The sequence below is a fragment of the Eucyclogobius newberryi genome, unplaced genomic scaffold (genome assembly GCF_026437365.1).
Source record: "Eucyclogobius newberryi isolate DKJ021-1_F unplaced genomic scaffold, fEucNew1.0.hap1 SCAF_20, whole genome shotgun sequence".
Lineage (NCBI taxonomy): Eukaryota > Metazoa > Chordata > Actinopteri > Gobiiformes > Gobiidae > Eucyclogobius > Eucyclogobius newberryi.
In genome coordinates this window covers 20301233-20318523 of record NW_027315835.1, presented here as the reverse complement: position 1 = coordinate 20318523, position 17291 = coordinate 20301233, and the positions used below count along the sequence as shown (strand labels likewise).

At 36.6% G+C, this 17291-nt stretch overlaps 1 protein-coding gene and 11 non-coding genes across 12 annotated transcripts in view; all 12 read right to left on the bottom strand.

The window, feature by feature from the left end:
* msrb1b (methionine sulfoxide reductase B1b) overlaps positions 1-17291 on the bottom strand; it is a 66236-nt gene that overhangs the window by 27513 nt on the left and 21432 nt on the right. The window lies entirely within an intron of this gene.
* On the bottom strand, positions 314-407 carry trnai-uau (transfer RNA isoleucine (anticodon UAU)). The gene is made up of 2 exons: positions 370-407; positions 314-349 (listed from the first exon to the last, which is right to left on the bottom strand). It is a non-coding gene; the product is annotated as a tRNA-Ile (tRNA).
* trnai-uau (transfer RNA isoleucine (anticodon UAU)) lies at positions 1960-2053 on the bottom strand. Its single transcript has 2 exons — positions 2016-2053; positions 1960-1995 (listed from the first exon to the last, which is right to left on the bottom strand). It is a non-coding gene; the product is annotated as a tRNA-Ile (tRNA).
* Positions 3606-3699, bottom strand: trnai-uau (transfer RNA isoleucine (anticodon UAU)). The gene is made up of 2 exons: positions 3662-3699; positions 3606-3641 (listed from the first exon to the last, which is right to left on the bottom strand). It is a non-coding gene; the product is annotated as a tRNA-Ile (tRNA).
* On the bottom strand, positions 5246-5339 carry trnai-uau (transfer RNA isoleucine (anticodon UAU)). Its single transcript has 2 exons — positions 5302-5339; positions 5246-5281 (listed from the first exon to the last, which is right to left on the bottom strand). It is a non-coding gene; the product is annotated as a tRNA-Ile (tRNA).
* On the bottom strand, positions 6892-6985 carry trnai-uau (transfer RNA isoleucine (anticodon UAU)). Its single transcript has 2 exons — positions 6948-6985; positions 6892-6927 (listed from the first exon to the last, which is right to left on the bottom strand). It is a non-coding gene; the product is annotated as a tRNA-Ile (tRNA).
* Positions 8538-8631, bottom strand: trnai-uau (transfer RNA isoleucine (anticodon UAU)). The gene is made up of 2 exons: positions 8594-8631; positions 8538-8573 (listed from the first exon to the last, which is right to left on the bottom strand). It is a non-coding gene; the product is annotated as a tRNA-Ile (tRNA).
* trnai-uau (transfer RNA isoleucine (anticodon UAU)) lies at positions 10166-10259 on the bottom strand. The gene is made up of 2 exons: positions 10222-10259; positions 10166-10201 (listed from the first exon to the last, which is right to left on the bottom strand). It is a non-coding gene; the product is annotated as a tRNA-Ile (tRNA).
* trnai-uau (transfer RNA isoleucine (anticodon UAU)) lies at positions 11812-11905 on the bottom strand. Its single transcript has 2 exons — positions 11868-11905; positions 11812-11847 (listed from the first exon to the last, which is right to left on the bottom strand). It is a non-coding gene; the product is annotated as a tRNA-Ile (tRNA).
* Positions 13440-13533, bottom strand: trnai-uau (transfer RNA isoleucine (anticodon UAU)). The gene is made up of 2 exons: positions 13496-13533; positions 13440-13475 (listed from the first exon to the last, which is right to left on the bottom strand). It is a non-coding gene; the product is annotated as a tRNA-Ile (tRNA).
* Positions 15085-15178, bottom strand: trnai-uau (transfer RNA isoleucine (anticodon UAU)). The gene is made up of 2 exons: positions 15141-15178; positions 15085-15120 (listed from the first exon to the last, which is right to left on the bottom strand). It is a non-coding gene; the product is annotated as a tRNA-Ile (tRNA).
* trnai-uau (transfer RNA isoleucine (anticodon UAU)) lies at positions 16718-16811 on the bottom strand. The gene is made up of 2 exons: positions 16774-16811; positions 16718-16753 (listed from the first exon to the last, which is right to left on the bottom strand). It is a non-coding gene; the product is annotated as a tRNA-Ile (tRNA).

Below are 17291 nucleotides of genomic sequence, written 5' to 3'. Positions count from 1 at the left end.
AACAGCAAGTACAGTGAATAGCATAAGTACATAATGAAGCATGTCTTCCTTAACAAATTGACAATATTCAGGCAAGACTAAAAAAGAGATGTTTTGTCTATGTTTGGGTTTCTATCTGTTTAAGTTCTGAGGCCCTGACAGTGTTTATGTGCACGTACATGTGACCAGACCACGTTGTTTTAGACTGAGTTTTAGTTGTAAGCCGAAGGAGTCATTGCTGACAATAACTTTTAAACATTTTATACTTGGGTACATTAATTTTACGTTCTGAACAACGCAATATTAGCTCTTGCAAACTTGACATTAAAGATTTTGCTCCAGGTGAGGCTCGAACTCACAACCTCGGCATCACTTTGCAGGTTACTGTCTTATAAGTACCGCGTGCTGACCGATTGCGCCACTGGAGCCTGTATTGACTATAGATCAGACATTTTCAACAATGTACAAATCAGAATCAGAAAGATTATTTGCATGATTGCAAGATGGTAATTTTGTTTTGACGAATGAAGTGTGGGAAAACATGTGTACTTCAAAATATATAAAATCCGACAAAGTTTCAGGTTTGGAGAGAGTCATAAAGAATGAAAAAAAAGTCACATACGGACCACACTTGGAAATGGACAAATTTGACATAAATGGGACCCATATCATGGACCTTGTGTGCCTGAAACTTTTTTTTTTATTATTGTTTGCCTTCCTAAATTTGCACTTGAATTTGAACCGATCCTTCTTTTTTTTTACGCCATTTTGTCTTGTCTTTTTTCTTGTCTTTTTTTTTTCTTCTTAATTTCTTTCTCAAAGGAAAAGGTTGATTGCCACTGTCGTTGAACCAAAACACATAATCTGGAACTATATCGGCTTCATCCACCAGCAGCAAGAGGTTAGAAAACTTGTACATTCTACCATTATTGCATTTAATTAAAGACACCAGCTGCACTTGTATATGTGACCAGACCACATTGTTTTAGGCTGAGTTAACGTGGATTAATTGTTAGCCGAAGGAGTCATTGATAACAATAACTTCAAAAAAAAATTATATTTGGGTACATTAATTTTACATGTTGCACAAAGCTATATTAGCTCTTGCAACCTTAATATTAAAGATGTTACTCCAGGTGAGGCTTGAACTCCCAACCTCGGCATCACTCAGCAGGTTACTGTCTTATAAGTACCACGCGCTGACCGATTGTACCACTGGAGCTTGGATCTTTATGGAATTACCATACAAATCAGAATCATAAAAGATCGATTGAAAAGATGGTAATTTTGTTTTGACGGATGAAGAGTGGGAAAACATGTGTATTTCACAATATATAAAATCCCACAAAGTTTCAGGTTTGGAGGGAGTTATGTTGGAAGAATGTAACTCGCTCTTTTATAACCCAAAGTGTCAAAGTGCACATTATTCACGGGGAGGGGTGAATGTTGGAGGGATTGTGGTTGCTAAGAGGCTCACCATTGTCATGTGTTCTAGGACTGTTTTGTTGCACAAAAATATTGGACAGAAATTAACAATGCACTGCAGACTGTTTTTGACATCCCCATTGGTTTTAGAACTATACAAAAAACTATACAAAAAGGTCAACAGCACCAAAATGCCTTTTTCTAGAGATCTGACACTTTAATCAGTTATAGTCAACATGATAAACAGCAAGTACAGTGAATAGCATAAGTACATAATGAAGCATGTCTTCCTTAACAAATTGACAATATTCAGGCAAGACTAAAAAAGAGATGTTTTGTCTATGTTTGGGTTTCTATCTGTGTAAGTTCTGAGGCCCTGACAGTGTTTATGTGCACGTACATGTGACCAGACCACGTTGTTTTAGACTGAGTTTTAGTTGTAAGCCGAAGGAGTCATTGCTGACAATAACTTTTAAACATTTTATACTTGGGTACATTAATTTTACGTTCTGAACAACGCAATATTAGCTATTGCAAACTTGACATTAAAGATTTTGCTCCAGGTGAGGCTCGAACTCACAACCTCGGCATCACTTTGCAGGTTACTGTCTTATAAGTACCGCGCGCTGACCGATTGCGCCACTGGAGCCTGTATTGACAATAGATCAGACATTTTCAACAATGTACAAATCAGAATCAGAAAGATTATTTGCATGATTGCAAGATGGTAATTTTGTTTTGACGAATGAAGTGTGGGAAAACATGTGTACTTCAAAATATATAAAATCCGACAAAGTTTCAGGTTTGGAGAGAGTCATAAAGAATGAAAAAAAAGTCACATACGGACCACACTTGGAAATGGACAAATTTGACATAAATGGGACCCATATCATGGACCTTGTGTGCCTGAAACTTTTTTTTTAATTATTGTTTGCCTTCCTAAATTTGCACTTGAATTTGAACCGATCCTTCTTTTTTTTTACGCCATTTTGTCTTGTCTTTTTTCTTGTCTTTTTTTTTTCTTCTTAATTTCTTTCTCAAAGGAAAAGGTTGATTGCCACTGTCGTTGAACCAAAACACATAATCTGGAACTATATCGGCTTCATCCACCAGCAGCAAGAGGTTAGAAAACTTGTACATTCTACCATTATTGCATTTAATTAAAGACACCAGCTGCACTTGTATATGTGACCAGACCACATTGTTTTAGGCTGAGTTAACGTGGATTAATTGTTAGCCGAAGGAGTCATTGATAACAATAACTTCAAAAAAAAATTATATTTGGGTACATTAATTTTACATGTTGCACAAAGCTATATTAGCTCTTGCAACCTTAATATTAAAGATGTTGCTCCAGGTGAGACTTGAACTCCCAACCTCGGCATCACTCAGCAGGTTACTGTCTTATAAGTACCACGCGCTGACCGATTGTACCACTGGAGCTTGGATCTTTATGGAATTACCATACAAATCAGAATCATAAAAGATCGATTGAAAAGATGGTAATTTTGTTTTGACGGATGAAGAGTGGGAAAACATGTGTATTTCACAATATATAAAATCCCACAAAGTTTCAGGTTTGGAGGGAGTTATGTTGGAAGAATGTAACTCGCTCTTTTATAACCCAAAGTGTCAAAGTGCACATTATTCACGGGGAGGGGTGAATGTTGGAGGGATTGTGGTTGCTAAGAGGCTCACCATTGTCATGTGTTCTAGGACTGTTTTGTTGCACAAAAATATTGGACAGAAATTAACAATGCACTGCAGACTGTTTTTGACATCCCCATTGGTTTTAGAACTATACAAAAAACTATACAAAAAGGTCAACAGCACCAAAATGCCTTTTTCTAGAGATCTGACACTTTAATCAGTTATAGTCAACATGATAAACAGCAAGTACAGTGAATAGCATAAGTACATAATGAAGCATGTCTTCCTTAACAAATTGACAATATTCAGGCAAGACTAAAAAAGAGATGTTTTGTCTATGTTTGGGTTTCTATCTGTGTAAGTTCTGAGGCCCTGACAGTGTTTATGTGCACGTACATGTGACCAGACCACGTTGTTTTAGACTGAGTTTTAGTTGTAAGCCGAAGGAGTCATTGCTGACAATAACTTTTAAACATTTTATACTTGGGTACATTAATTTTACGTTCTGAACAACGCAATATTAGCTCTTGCAAACTTGACATTAAAGATTTTGCTCCAGGTGAGGCTCGAACTCACAACCTCGGCATCACTTTGCAGGTTACTGTCTTATAAGTACCGCGCGCTGACCGATTGCGCCACTGGAGCCTGTATTGACAATAGATCAGACATTTTCAACAATGTATAAATCAGAATCAGAAAGATTATTTGCATGATTGCAAGATGGTAATTTTGTTTTGACGAATGAAGTGTGGGAAAACATGTGTACTTCAAAATATATAAAATCCGACAAAGTTTCAGGTTTGGAGAGAGTCATAAAGAATGAAAAAAAAGTCACATACGGACCACACTTGGAAATGGACAAATTTGACATAAATGGGACCCATATCATGGACCTTGTGTGCCTGAAACTTTTTTTTTAATTATTGTTTGCCTTCCTAAATTTGCACTTGAATTTGAACCGATCCTTCTTTTTTTTTACGCCATTTTGTCTTGTCTTTTTTCTTGTCTTTTTTTTTTCTTCTTAATTTCTTTCTCAAAGGAAAAGGTTGATTGCCACTGTCGTTGAACCAAAACACATAATCTGGAACTATATCGGCTTCATCCACCAGCAGCAAGAGGTTAGAAAACTTGTACATTCTACCATTATTGCATTTAATTAAAGACACCAGCTGCACTTGTATATGTGACCAGACCACATTGTTTTAGGCTGAGTTAACGTGGATTAATTGTTAGCCGAAGGAGTCATTGATAACAATAACTTCAAAAAAAAATTATATTTGGGTACATTAATTTTACATGTTGCACAAAGCTATATTAGCTCTTGCAACCTTAATATTAAAGATGTTGCTCCAGGTGAGACTTGAACTCCCAACCTCGGCATCACTCAGCAGGTTACTGTCTTATAAGTACCACGCGCTGACCGATTGTACCACTGGAGCTTGGATCTTTATGGAATTACCATACAAATCAGAATCATAAAAGATCGATTGAAAAGATGGTAATTTTGTTTTGAAGGATGAAGAGTGGGAAAACATGTGTATTTCACAATATATAAAATCCCACAAAGTTTCAGGTTTGGAGGGAGTTATGTTGGAAGAATGTAACTCGCTCTTTTATAACCCAAAGTGTCAAAGTGCACATTATTCACGGGGAGGGGTGAATGTTGGAGGGATTGTGGTTGCTAAGAGGCTCACCATTGTCATGTGTTCTAGGACTGTTTTGTTGCACAAAAATATTGGACAGAAATTAACAATGCACTGCAGACTGTTTTTGACATCCCCATTGGTTTTAGAACTATACAAAAAACTATACAAAAAGGTCAACAGCACCAAAATGCCTTTTTCTAGAGATCTGACACTTTAATCAGTTATAGTCAACATGATAAACAGCAAGTACAGTGAATAGCATAAGTACATAATGAAGCATGTCTTCCTTAACAAATTGACAATATTCAGGCAAGACTAAAAAAGAGATGTTTTGTCTATGTTTGGGTTTCTATCTGTGTAAGTTCTGAGGCCCTGACAGTGTTTATGTGCACGTACATGTGACCAGACCACGTTGTTTTAGTTTTAGTTGTAAGCCGAAGGAGTCATTGCTGACAATAACTTTTAAACATTTTATACTTGGGTACATTAATTTTACGTTCTGAACAACGCAATATTAGCTCTTGCAAACTTGACATTAAAGATTTTGCTCCAGGTGAGGCTCGAACTCACAACCTCGGCATCACTTTGCAGGTTACTGTCTTATAAGTACCGCGCGCTGACCGATTGCGCCACTGGAGCCTGTATTGACAATAGATCAGACATTTTCAACAATGTATAAATCAGAATCAGAAAGATTATTTGCATGATTGCAAGATGGTAATTTTGTTTTGACGGATGAAGTGTGGGAAAACATGTGTACTTCAAAATATATAAAATCCGACAAAGTTTCAGGTTTGGAGAGAGTCATAAAGAATGAAAAAAAAGTCACATACGGACCACACTTGGAAATGGACAAATTTGACATAAATGGGACCCATATCATGGACCTTGTGTGCCTGAAACTTTTTTTTTTATTATTGTTTGCCTTCCTAAATTTGCACTTGAATTTGAACCGATCCTTCTTTTTTTTTACGCCATTTTGTCTTGTCTTTTTTCTTGTCTTTTTTTTTTCTTCTTAATTTCTTTCTCAAAGGAAAAGGTTGATTGCCACTGTCGTTGAACCAAAACACATAATCTGGAACTATATCGGCTTCATCCACCAGCAGCAAGAGGTTAGAAAACTTGTACATTCTACCATTATTGCATTTAATTAAAGACACCAGCTGCACTTGTATATGTGACCAGACCACATTGTTTTAGGCTGAGTTAACGTGGATTAATTGTTAGCCGAAGGAGTCATTGATAACAATAACTTCAAAAAAAAATTATATTTGGGTACATTAATTTTACATGTTGCACAAAGCTATATTAGCTCTTGCAACCTTAATATTAAAGATGTTACTCCAGGTGAGGCTTGAACTCCCAACCTCGGCATCACTCAGCAGGTTACTGTCTTATAAGTACCACGCGCTGACCGATTGTACCACTGGAGCTTGGATCTTTATGGAATTACCATACAAATCAGAATCATAAAAGATCGATTGAAAAGATGGTAATTTTGTTTTGACGGATGAAGAGTGGGAAAACATGTGTATTTCACAATATATAAAATCCCACAAAGTTTCAGGTTTGGAGGGAGTTATGTTGGAAGAATGTAACTCGCTCTTTTATAACCCAAAGTGTCAAAGTGCACATTATTCACGGGGAGGGGTGAATGTTGGAGGGATTGTGGTTGCTAAGAGGCTCACCATTGTCATGTGTTCTAGGACTGTTTTGTTGCACAAAAATATTGGACAGAAATTAACAATGCACTGCAGACTGTTTTTGACATCCCCATTGGTTTTAGAACTATACAAAAAACTATACAAAAAGGTCAACAGCACCAAAATGCCTTTTTCTAGAGATCTGACACTTTAATCAGTTATAGTCAACATGATAAACAGCAAGTACAGTGAATAGCATAAGTACATAATGAAGCATGTCTTCCTTAACAAATTGACAATATTCAGGCAAGACTAAAAAAGAGATGTTTTGTCTATGTTTGGGTTTCTATCTGTGTAAGTTCTGAGGCCCTGACAGTGTTTATGTGCACGTACATGTGACCAGACCACGTTGTTTTAGACTGAGTTTTAGTTGTAAGCCGAAGGAGTCATTGCTGACAATAACTTTTAAACATTTTATACTTGGGTACATTAATTTTACGTTCTGAACAACGCAATATTAGCTCTTGCAAACTTGACATTAAAGATTTTGCTCCAGGTGAGGCTCGAACTCACAACCTCGGCATCACTTTGCAGGTTACTGTCTTATAAGTACCGCGCGCTGACCGATTGCGCCACTGGAGCCTGTATTGACAATAGATCAGACATTTTCAACAATGTACAAATCAGAATCAGAAAGATTATTTGCATGATTGCAAGATGGTAATTTTGTTTTGACGAATGAAGTGTGGGAAAACATGTGTACTTCAAAATATATAAAATCCGACAAAGTTTCAGGTTTGGAGAGAGTCATAAAGAATGAAAAAAAAGTCACATACGGACCACACTTGGAAATGGACAAATTTGACATAAATGGGACCCATATCATGGACCTTGTGTGCCTGAAACTTTTTTTTTAATTATTGTTTGCCTTCCTAAATTTGCACTTGAATTTGAACCGATCCTTCTTTTTTTTTACGCCATTTTGTCTTGTCTTTTTTCTTGTCTTTTTTTTTTCTTCTTAATTTCTTTCTCAAAGGAAAAGGTTGATTGCCACTGTCGTTGAACCAAAACACATAATCTGGAACTATATCGGCTTCATCCACCAGCAGCAAGAGGTTAGAAAACTTGTACATTCTACCATTATTGCATTTAATTAAAGACACCAGCTGCACTTGTATATGTGACCAGACCACATTGTTTTAGGCTGAGTTAACGTGGATTAATTGTTAGCCGAAGGAGTCATTGATAACAATAACTTCAAAAAAAAATTATATTTGGGTACATTAATTTTACATGTTGCACAAAGCTATATTAGCTCTTGCAACCTTAATATTAAAGATGTTGCTCCAGGTGAGACTTGAACTCCCAACCTCGGCATCACTCAGCAGGTTACTGTCTTATAAGTACCACGCGCTGACCGATTGTACCACTGGAGCTTGGATCTTTATGGAATTACCATACAAATCAGAATCATAAAAGATCGATTGAAAAGATGGTAATTTTGTTTTGACGGATGAAGAGTGGGAAAACATGTGTATTTCACAATATATAAAATCCCACAAAGTTTCAGGTTTGGAGGGAGTTATGTTGGAAGAATGTAACTCGCTCTTTTATAACCCAAAGTGTCAAAGTGCACATTATTCACGGGGAGGGGTGAATGTTGGAGGGATTGTGGTTGCTAAGAGGCTCACCATTGTCATGTGTTCTAGGACTGTTTTGTTGCACAAAAATATTGGACAGAAATTAACAATGCACTGCAGACTGTTTTTGACATCCCCATTGGTTTTAGAACTATACAAAAAACTATACAAAAAGGTCAACAGCACCAAAATGCCTTTTTCTAGAGATCTGACACTTTAATCAGTTATAGTCAACATGATAAACAGCAAGTACAGTGAATAGCATAAGTACATAATGAAGCATGTCTTCCTTAACAAATTGACAATATTCAGGCAAGACTAAAAAAGAGATGTTTTGTCTATGTTTGGGTTTCTATCTGTGTAAGTTCTGAGGCCCTGACAGTGTTTATGTGCACGTACATGTGACCAGACCACGTTGTTTTAGACTGAGTTTTAGTTGTAAGCCGAAGGAGTCATTGCTGACAATAACTTTTAAACATTTTATACTTGGGTACATTAATTTTACGTTCTGAACAACGCAATATTAGCTCTTGCAAACTTGACATTAAAGATTTTGCTCCAGGTGAGGCTCGCACTCACAACCTCGGCATCACTTTGCAGGTTACTGTCTTATAAGTACCGCGTGCTGACCGATTGCGCCACTGGAGCCTGTATTGACAATAGATCAGACATTTTCAACAATGTATAAATCAGAATCAGAAAGATTATTTGCATGATTGCAAGATGGTAATTTTGTTTTGACGAATGAAGTGTGGGAAAACATGTGTACTTCAAAATATATAAAATCCGACAAAGTTTCAGGTTTGGAGAGAGTCATAAAGAATGAAAAAAAAGTCACATACGGACCACACTTGGAAATGGACAAATTTGACATAAATGGGACCCATATCATGGACCTTGTGTGCCTGAAACTTTTTTTTTAATTATTGTTTGCCTTCCTAAATTTGCACTTGAATTTGAACCGATCCTTCTTTTTTTTTACGCCATTTTGTCTTGTCTTTTTTTTTTCTTCTTAATTTCTTTCTCAAAGGAAAAGGTTGATTGCCACTGTCGTTGAACCAAAACACATAATCTGGAACTATATCGGCTTCATCCACCAGCAGCAAGAGGTTAGAAAACTTGTACATTCTACCATTATTGCATTTAATTAAAGACACCAGCTGCACTTGTATATGTGACCAGACCACATTGTTTTAGGCTGAGTTAACGTGGATTAATTGTTAGCCGAAGGAGTCATTGATAACAATAACTTCAAAAAAAAATTATATTTGGGTACATTAATTTTACATGTTGCACAAAGCTATATTAGCTCTTGCAACCTTAATATTAAAGATGTTGCTCCAGGTGAGACTTGAACTCCCAACCTCGGCATCACTCAGCAGGTTACTGTCTTATAAGTACCACGCGCTGACCGATTGTACCACTGGAGCTTGGATCTTTATGGAATTACCATACAAATCAGAATCATAAAAGATCGATTGAAAAGATGGTAATTTTGTTTTGACGGATGAAGAGTGGGAAAACATGTGTATTTCACAATATATAAAATCCCACAAAGTTTCAGGTTTGGAGGGAGTTATGTTGGAAGAATGTAACTCGCTCTTTTATAACCCAAAGTGTCAAAGTGCACATTATTCACGGGGAGGGGTGAATGTTGGAGGGATTGTGGTTGCTAAGAGGCTCACCATTGTCATGTGTTCTAGGACTGTTTTGTTGCACAAAAATATTGGACAGAAATTAACAATGCACTGCAGACTGTTTTTGACATCCCCATTGGTTTTAGAACTATACAAAAAACTATACAAAAAGGTCAACAGCACCAAAATGCCTTTTTCTAGAGATCTGACACTTTAATCAGTTATAGTCAACATGATAAACAGCAAGTACAGTGAATAGCATAAGTACATAATGAAGCATGTCTTCCTTAACAAATTGACAATATTCAGGCAAGACTAAAAAAGAGATGTTTTGTCTATGTTTGGGTTTCTATCTGTGTAAGTTCTGAGGCCCTGACAGTGTTTATGTGCACGTACATGTGACCAGACCACGTTGTTTTAGTTTTAGTTGTAAGCCGAAGGAGTCATTGCTGACAATAACTTTTAAACATTTTATACTTGGGTACATTAATTTTACGTTCTGAACAACGCAATATTAGCTCTTGCAAACTTGACATTAAAGATTTTGCTCCAGGTGAGGCTCGAACTCACAACCTCGGCATCACTTTGCAGGTTACTGTCTTATAAGTACCGCGCGCTGACCGATTGCGCCACTGGAGCCTGTATTGACAATAGATCAGACATTTTCAACAATGTACAAATCAGAATCAGAAAGATTATTTGCATGATTGCAAGATGGTAATTTTGTTTTGACGAATGAAGTGTGGGAAAACATGTGTACTTCAAAATATATAAAATCCGACAAAGTTTCAGGTTTGGAGAGAGTCATAAAGAATGAAAAAAAAGTCACATACGGACCACACTTGGAAATGGACAAATTTGACATAAATGGGACCCATATCATGGACCTTGTGTGCCTGAAACTTTTTTTTTAATTATTGTTTGCCTTCCTAAATTTGCGCTTGAATTTGAACCGATCCTTCTTTTTTTTTTACGCCATTTTGTCTTGTCTTTTTTCTTGTCTTTTTTTTTCTTCTTAATTTCTTTCTCAAAGGAAAAGGTTGATTGCCACTTTCGTTGAACCAAAACACATAATCTGGAACTATATCGCCTTCATCCACCAGCAGCAAGAGGTTAGAAAACTTGTACATTCTACCATTATTGCATTTAATTAAAGACACCAGCTGCACTTGTATATGTGACCAGACCACATTGTTTTAGGCTGAGTTAACGTGGATTAATTGTTAGCCGAAGGAGTCATTGATAACAATAACTTCAAAAAAAAATTATATTTGGGTACATTAATTTTACATGTTGCACAAAGCTATATTAGCTCTTTCAACCTTAATATTAAAGATGTTGCTTCAGGTGAGACTTGAACTCCCAACCTCGGCATCACTCAGCAGGTTACTGTCTTATAAGTACCACGCGCTGACCGATTGTACCACTGGAGCTTGGATCTTTATGGAATTACCATACAAATCAGAATCATAAAAGATCGATTGAAAAGATGGTAATTTTGTTTTGACGGATGAAGAGTGGGAAAACATGTGTATTTCACAATATATAAAATCCCACAAAGTTTCAGGTTTGGAGGGAGTTATGTTGGAAGAATGTAACTCGCTCTTTTATAACCCAAAGTGTCAAAGTGCACATTATTCACGGGGAGGGGTGAATGTTGGAGGGATTTTGGTTGCTAAGAGGCTCACCATTGTCATGTGTTCTAGGACTGTTTTGTTGCACAAAAATATTGGACAGAAATTAACAATGCACTGCAGACTGTTTTTGACATCCCCATTGGTTTTAGAACTATACAAAAAACTATACAAAAAGGTCAACAGCACCAAAATGCCTTTTTCTAGAGATCTGACACTTTAATCAGTTATAGTCAACATGATAAACAGCAAGTACAGTGAATAGCATAAGTACATAATGAAGCATGTCTTCCTTAACAAATTGACAATATTCAGGCAAGACTAAAAAAGAGATGTTTTGTCTATGTTTGGGTTTCTATCTGTGTAAGTTCTGAGGCCCTGACAGTGTTTATGTGCACGTACATGTGACCAGACCACGTTGTTTTAGACTGAGTTTTAGTTGTAAGCCGAAGGAGTCATTGCTGACAATAACTTTTAAACATTTTATACTTGGGTACATTAATTTTACGTTCTGAACAACGCAATATTAGCTCTTGCAAACTTGACATTAAAGATTTTGCTCCAGGTGAGGCTCGAACTCACAACCTCGGCATCACTTTGCAGGTTACTGTCTTATAAGTACCGCGCGCTGACCGATTGCGCCACTGGAGCCTGTATTGACAATAGATCAGACATTTTCAACAATGTATAAATCAGAATCAGAAAGATTATTTGCATGATTGCAAGATGGTAATTTTGTTTTGACGGATGAAGTGTGGGAAAACATGTGTACTTCAAAATATATAAAATCCGACAAAGTTTCAGGTTTGGAGAGAGTCATAAAGAATGAAAAAAAAGTCACATACGGACCACACTTGGAAATGGACAAATTTGACATAAATGGGACCCATATCATGGACCTTGTGTGCCTGAAACTTTTTTTTTAATTATTGTTTGCCTTCCTAAATTTGCACTTGAATTTGAACCGATCCTTCTTTTTTTTTACGCCATTTTGTCTTGTCTTTTTTTTTTCTTCTTAATTTCTTTCTCAAAGGAAAAGGTTGATTGCCACTGTCGTTGAACCAAAACACATAATCTGGAACTATATCGGCTTCATCCACCAGCAGCAAGAGGTTAGAAAACTTGTACATTCTACCATTATTGCATTTAATTAAAGACACCAGCTGCACTTGTATATGTGACCAGACCACATTGTTTTAGGCTGAGTTAACGTGGATTAATTGTTAGCCGAAGGAGTCATTGATAACAATAACTTCAAAAAAAAATTATATTTGGGTACATTAATTTTACATGTTGCACAAAGCTATATTAGCTCTTGCAACCTTAATATTAAAGATGTTGCTCCAGGTGAGACTTGAACTCCCAACCTCGGCATCACTCAGCAGGTTACTGTCTTATAAGTACCACGCGCTGACCGATTGTACCACTGGAGCTTGGATCTTTATGGAATTACCATACAAATCAGAATCATAAAAGATCGATTGAAAAGATGGTAATTTTGTTTTGACGGATGAAGAGTGGGAAAACATGTGTATTTCACAATATATAAAATCCCACAAAGTTTCAGGTTTGGAGGGAGTTATGTTGGAAGAATGTAACTCGCTCTTTTATAACCCAAAGTGTCAAAGTGCACATTATTCACGGGGAGGGGTGAATGTTGGAGGGATTGTGGTTGCTAAGAGGCTCACCATTGTCATGTGTTCTAGGACTGTTTTGTTGCACAAAAATATTGGACAGAAATTAACAATGCACTGCAGACTGTTTTTGACATCCCCATTGGTTTTAGAACTATACAAAAAACTATACAAAAAGGTCAACAGCACCAAAATGCCTTTTTCTAGAGATCTGACACTTTAATCAGTTATAGTCAACATGATAAACAGCAAGTACAGTGAATAGCATAAGTACATAATGAAGCATGTCTTCCTTAACAAATTGACAATATTCAGGCAAGACTAAAAAAGAGATGTTTTGTCTATGTTTGGGTTTCTATCTGTGTAAGTTCTGAGGCCCTGACAGTGTTTATGTGCACGTACATGTGACCAGACCACGTTGTTTTAGTTTTAGTTGTAAGCCGAAGGAGTCATTGCTGACAATAACTTTTAAACATTTTATACTTGGGTACATTAATTTTACGTTCTGAACAACGCAATATTAGCTCTTGCAAACTTGACATTAAAGATTTTGCTCCAGGTGAGGCTCGAACTCACAACCTCGGCATCACTTTGGAGGTTACTGTCTTATAAGTACCGCGCGCTGACCGATTGCGCCACTGAAGCCTGTATTGACAATAGATCAGACATTTTCAACAATGTACAAATCAGAATCAGAAAGATTATTTGCATGATTGCAAGATGGTAATTTTGTTTTGACGAATGAAGTGTGGGAAAACATGTGTACTTCAAAATATATAAAATCCGACAAAGTTTCAGGTTTGGAGAGAGTCATAAAGAATGAAAAAAAAGTCACATACGGACCACACTTGGAAATGGACAAATTTGACATAAATGGGACCCATATCATGGACCTTGTGTGCCTGAAACTTTTTTTTAAATTATTGTTTGCCTTCCTAAATTTGCGCTTGAATTTGAACCGATCCTTCTTTTTTTTTACGCCATTTTGTCTTGTCTTTTTTCTTGTCTTTTTTTTTCTTCTTAATTTCTTTCTCAAAGGAAAAGGTTGATTGCCACTTTCGTTGAACCAAAACACATAATCTGGAACTATATCGCCTTCATCCACCAGCAGCAAGAGGTTAGAAAACTTGTACATTCTACCATTATTGCATTTAATTAAAGACACCAGCTGCACTTGTATATGTGACCAGACCACATTGTTTTAGGCTGAGTTAACGTGGATTAATTGTTAGCCGAAGGAGTCATTGATAACAATAACTTCAAAAAAAAATTATATTTGGGTACATTAATTTTACATGTTGCACAAAGCTATATTAGCTCTTTCAACCTTAATATTAAAGATGTTGCTCCAGGTGAGACTTGAACTCCCAACCTCGGCATCACTCAGCAGGTTACTGTCTTATAAGTACCACGCGCTGACCGATTGTACCACTGGAGCTTGGATCTTTATGGAATTACCATACAAATCAGAATCATAAAAGATCGATTGAAAAGATGGTAATTTTGTTTTGACGGATGAAGAGTGGGAAAACATGTGTATTTCACAATATATAAAATCCCACAAAGTTTCAGGTTTGGAGGGAGTTATGTTGGAAGAATGTAACTCGCTCTTTTATAACCCAAAGTGTCAAAGTGCACATTATTCACGGGGAGGGGTGAATGTTGGAGGGATTTTGGTTGCTAAGAGGCTCACCATTGTCATGTGTTCTAGGACTGTTTTGTTGCACAAAAATATTGGACAGAAATTAACAATGCACTGCAGACTGTTTTTGACATCCCCATTGGTTTTAGAACTATACAAAAAACTATACAAAAAGGTCAACAGCACCAAAATGCCTTTTTCTAGAGATCTGACACTTTAATCAGTTATAGTCAACATGATAAACAGCAAGTACAGTGAATAGCATAAGTACATAATGAAGCATGTCTTCCTTAACAAATTGACAATATTCAGGCAAGACTAAAAAAGAGATGTTTTGTCTATGTTTGGGTTTCTATCTGTGTAAGTTCTGAGGCCCTGACAGTGTTTATGTGCACGTACATGTGACCAGACCACGTTGTTTTAGACTGAGTTTTAGTTGTAAGCCGAAGGAGTCATTGCTGACAATAACTTTTAAACATTTTATACTTGGGTACATTAATTTTACGTTCTGAACAACGCAATATTAGCTCTTGCAAACTTGACATTAAAGATTTTGCTCCAGGTGAGGCTCGAACTCACAACCTCGGCATCACTTTGCAGGTTACTGTCTTATAAGTACCGCGCGCTGACCGATTGCGCCACTGGAGCCTGTATTGACAATAGATCAGACATTTTCAACAATGTATAAATCAGAATCAGAAAGATTATTTGCATGATTGCAAGATGGTAATTTTGTTTTGACGGATGAAGTGTGGGAAAACATGTGTACTTCAAAATATATAAAATCCGACAAAGTTTCAGGTTTGGAGAGAGTCATAAAGAATGAAAAAAAAGTCACATACGGACCACACTTGGAAATGGACAAATTTGACATAAATGGGACCCATATCATGGACCTTGTGTGCCTGAAACTTTTTTTTTTATTATTGTTTGCCTTCCTAAATTTGCACTTGAATTTGAACCGATCCTTCTTTTTTTTTACGCCATTTTGTCTTGTCTTTTTTTTTCTTCTTAATTTCTTTCTCAAAGGAAAAGGTTGATTGCCACTGTCGTTGAACCAAAACACATAATCTGGAACTATATCGGCTTCATCCACCAGCAGCAAGAGGTTAGAAAACTTGTACATTCTACCATTATTGCATTTAATTAAAGACACCAGCTGCACTTGTATATGTGACCAGACCACATTGTTTTAGGCTGAGTTAACGTGGATTAATTGTTAGCCGAAGGAGTCATTGATAACAATAACTTCAAAAAAAAATTATATTTGGGTACATTAATTTTACATGTTGCACAAAGCTATATTAGCTCTTGCAACCTTAATATTAAAGATGTTGCTCCAGGTGAGACTTGAACTCCCAACCTCGGCATCACTCAGCAGGTTACTGTCTTATAAGTACCACGCGCTGACCGATTGTACCACTGGAGCTTGGATCTTTATGGAATTACCATACAAATCAGAATCATAAAAGATCGATTGAAAAGATGGTAATTTTGTTTTGACGGATGAAGAGTGGGAAAACATGTGTATTTCACAATATATAAAATCCCACAAAGTTTCAGGTTTGGAGGGAGTTATGTTGGAAGAATGTAACTCGCTCTTTTATAACCCAAAGTGTCAAAGTGCACATTATTCACGGGGAGGGGTGAATGTTGGAGGGATTGTGGTTGCTAAGAGGCTCACCATTGTCATGTGTTCTAGGACTGTTTTGTTGCACAAAAATATTGGACAGAAATTAACAATGCACTGCAGACTGTTTTTGACATCCCCATTGGTTTTAGAATTATACAAAAAACTATACAAAAAGGTCAACAGCACCAAAATGCCTTTTTCTAGAGATCTGACACTTTAATCAGTTATAGTCAACATGATAAACAGCAAGTACAGTGAATAGCATAAGTACATAATGAAGCATGTCTTCCTTAACAAATTGACAATATTCAGGCAAGACTAAAAAAGAGATGTTTTGTCTATGTTTGGGTTTCTATCTGTGTAAGTTCTGAGGCCCTGACAGTGTTTATGTGCACGTACATGTGACCAGACCACGTTGTTTTAGACTGAGTTTTAGTTGTAAGCCGAAGGAGTCATTGCTGACAATAACTTTTAAACATTTTATACTTGGGTACATTAATTTTACGTTCTGAACAACGCAATATTAGCTCTTGCAAACTTGACATTAAAGATTTTGCTCCAGGTGAGGCTCGAACTCACAACCTCGGCATCACTTTGCAGGTTACTGTCTTATAAGTACCGCGCGCTGACCGATTGCGCCACTGGAGCCTGTATTGACAATAGATCAGACATTTTCAACAATGTATAAATCAGAATCAGAAAGATTATTTGCATGATTGCAAGATGGTAATTTTGTTTTGACGGATGAAGTGTGGGAAAACATGTGTACTTCAAAATATATAAAATCCGACAAAGTTTCAGGTTTGGAGAGAGTCATAAAGAATGAAAAAAAAGTCACATACGGACCACACTTGGAAATGGACAAATTTGACATAAATGGGACCCATATCATGGACCTTGTGTGCCTGAAACTTTTTTTTTAATTATTGTTTGCCTTCCTAAATTTGCACTTGAATTTGAACCGATCCTTCTTTTTTTTTACGCCATTTTGTCTTGTCTTTTTTTTTCTTCTTAATTTCTTTCTCAAAGGAAAAGGTTGATTGCCACTGTCGTTGAACCAAAACACATAATCTGGAACTATATCGGCTTCATCCACCAGCAGCAAGAGGTTAGAAAACTTGTACATTC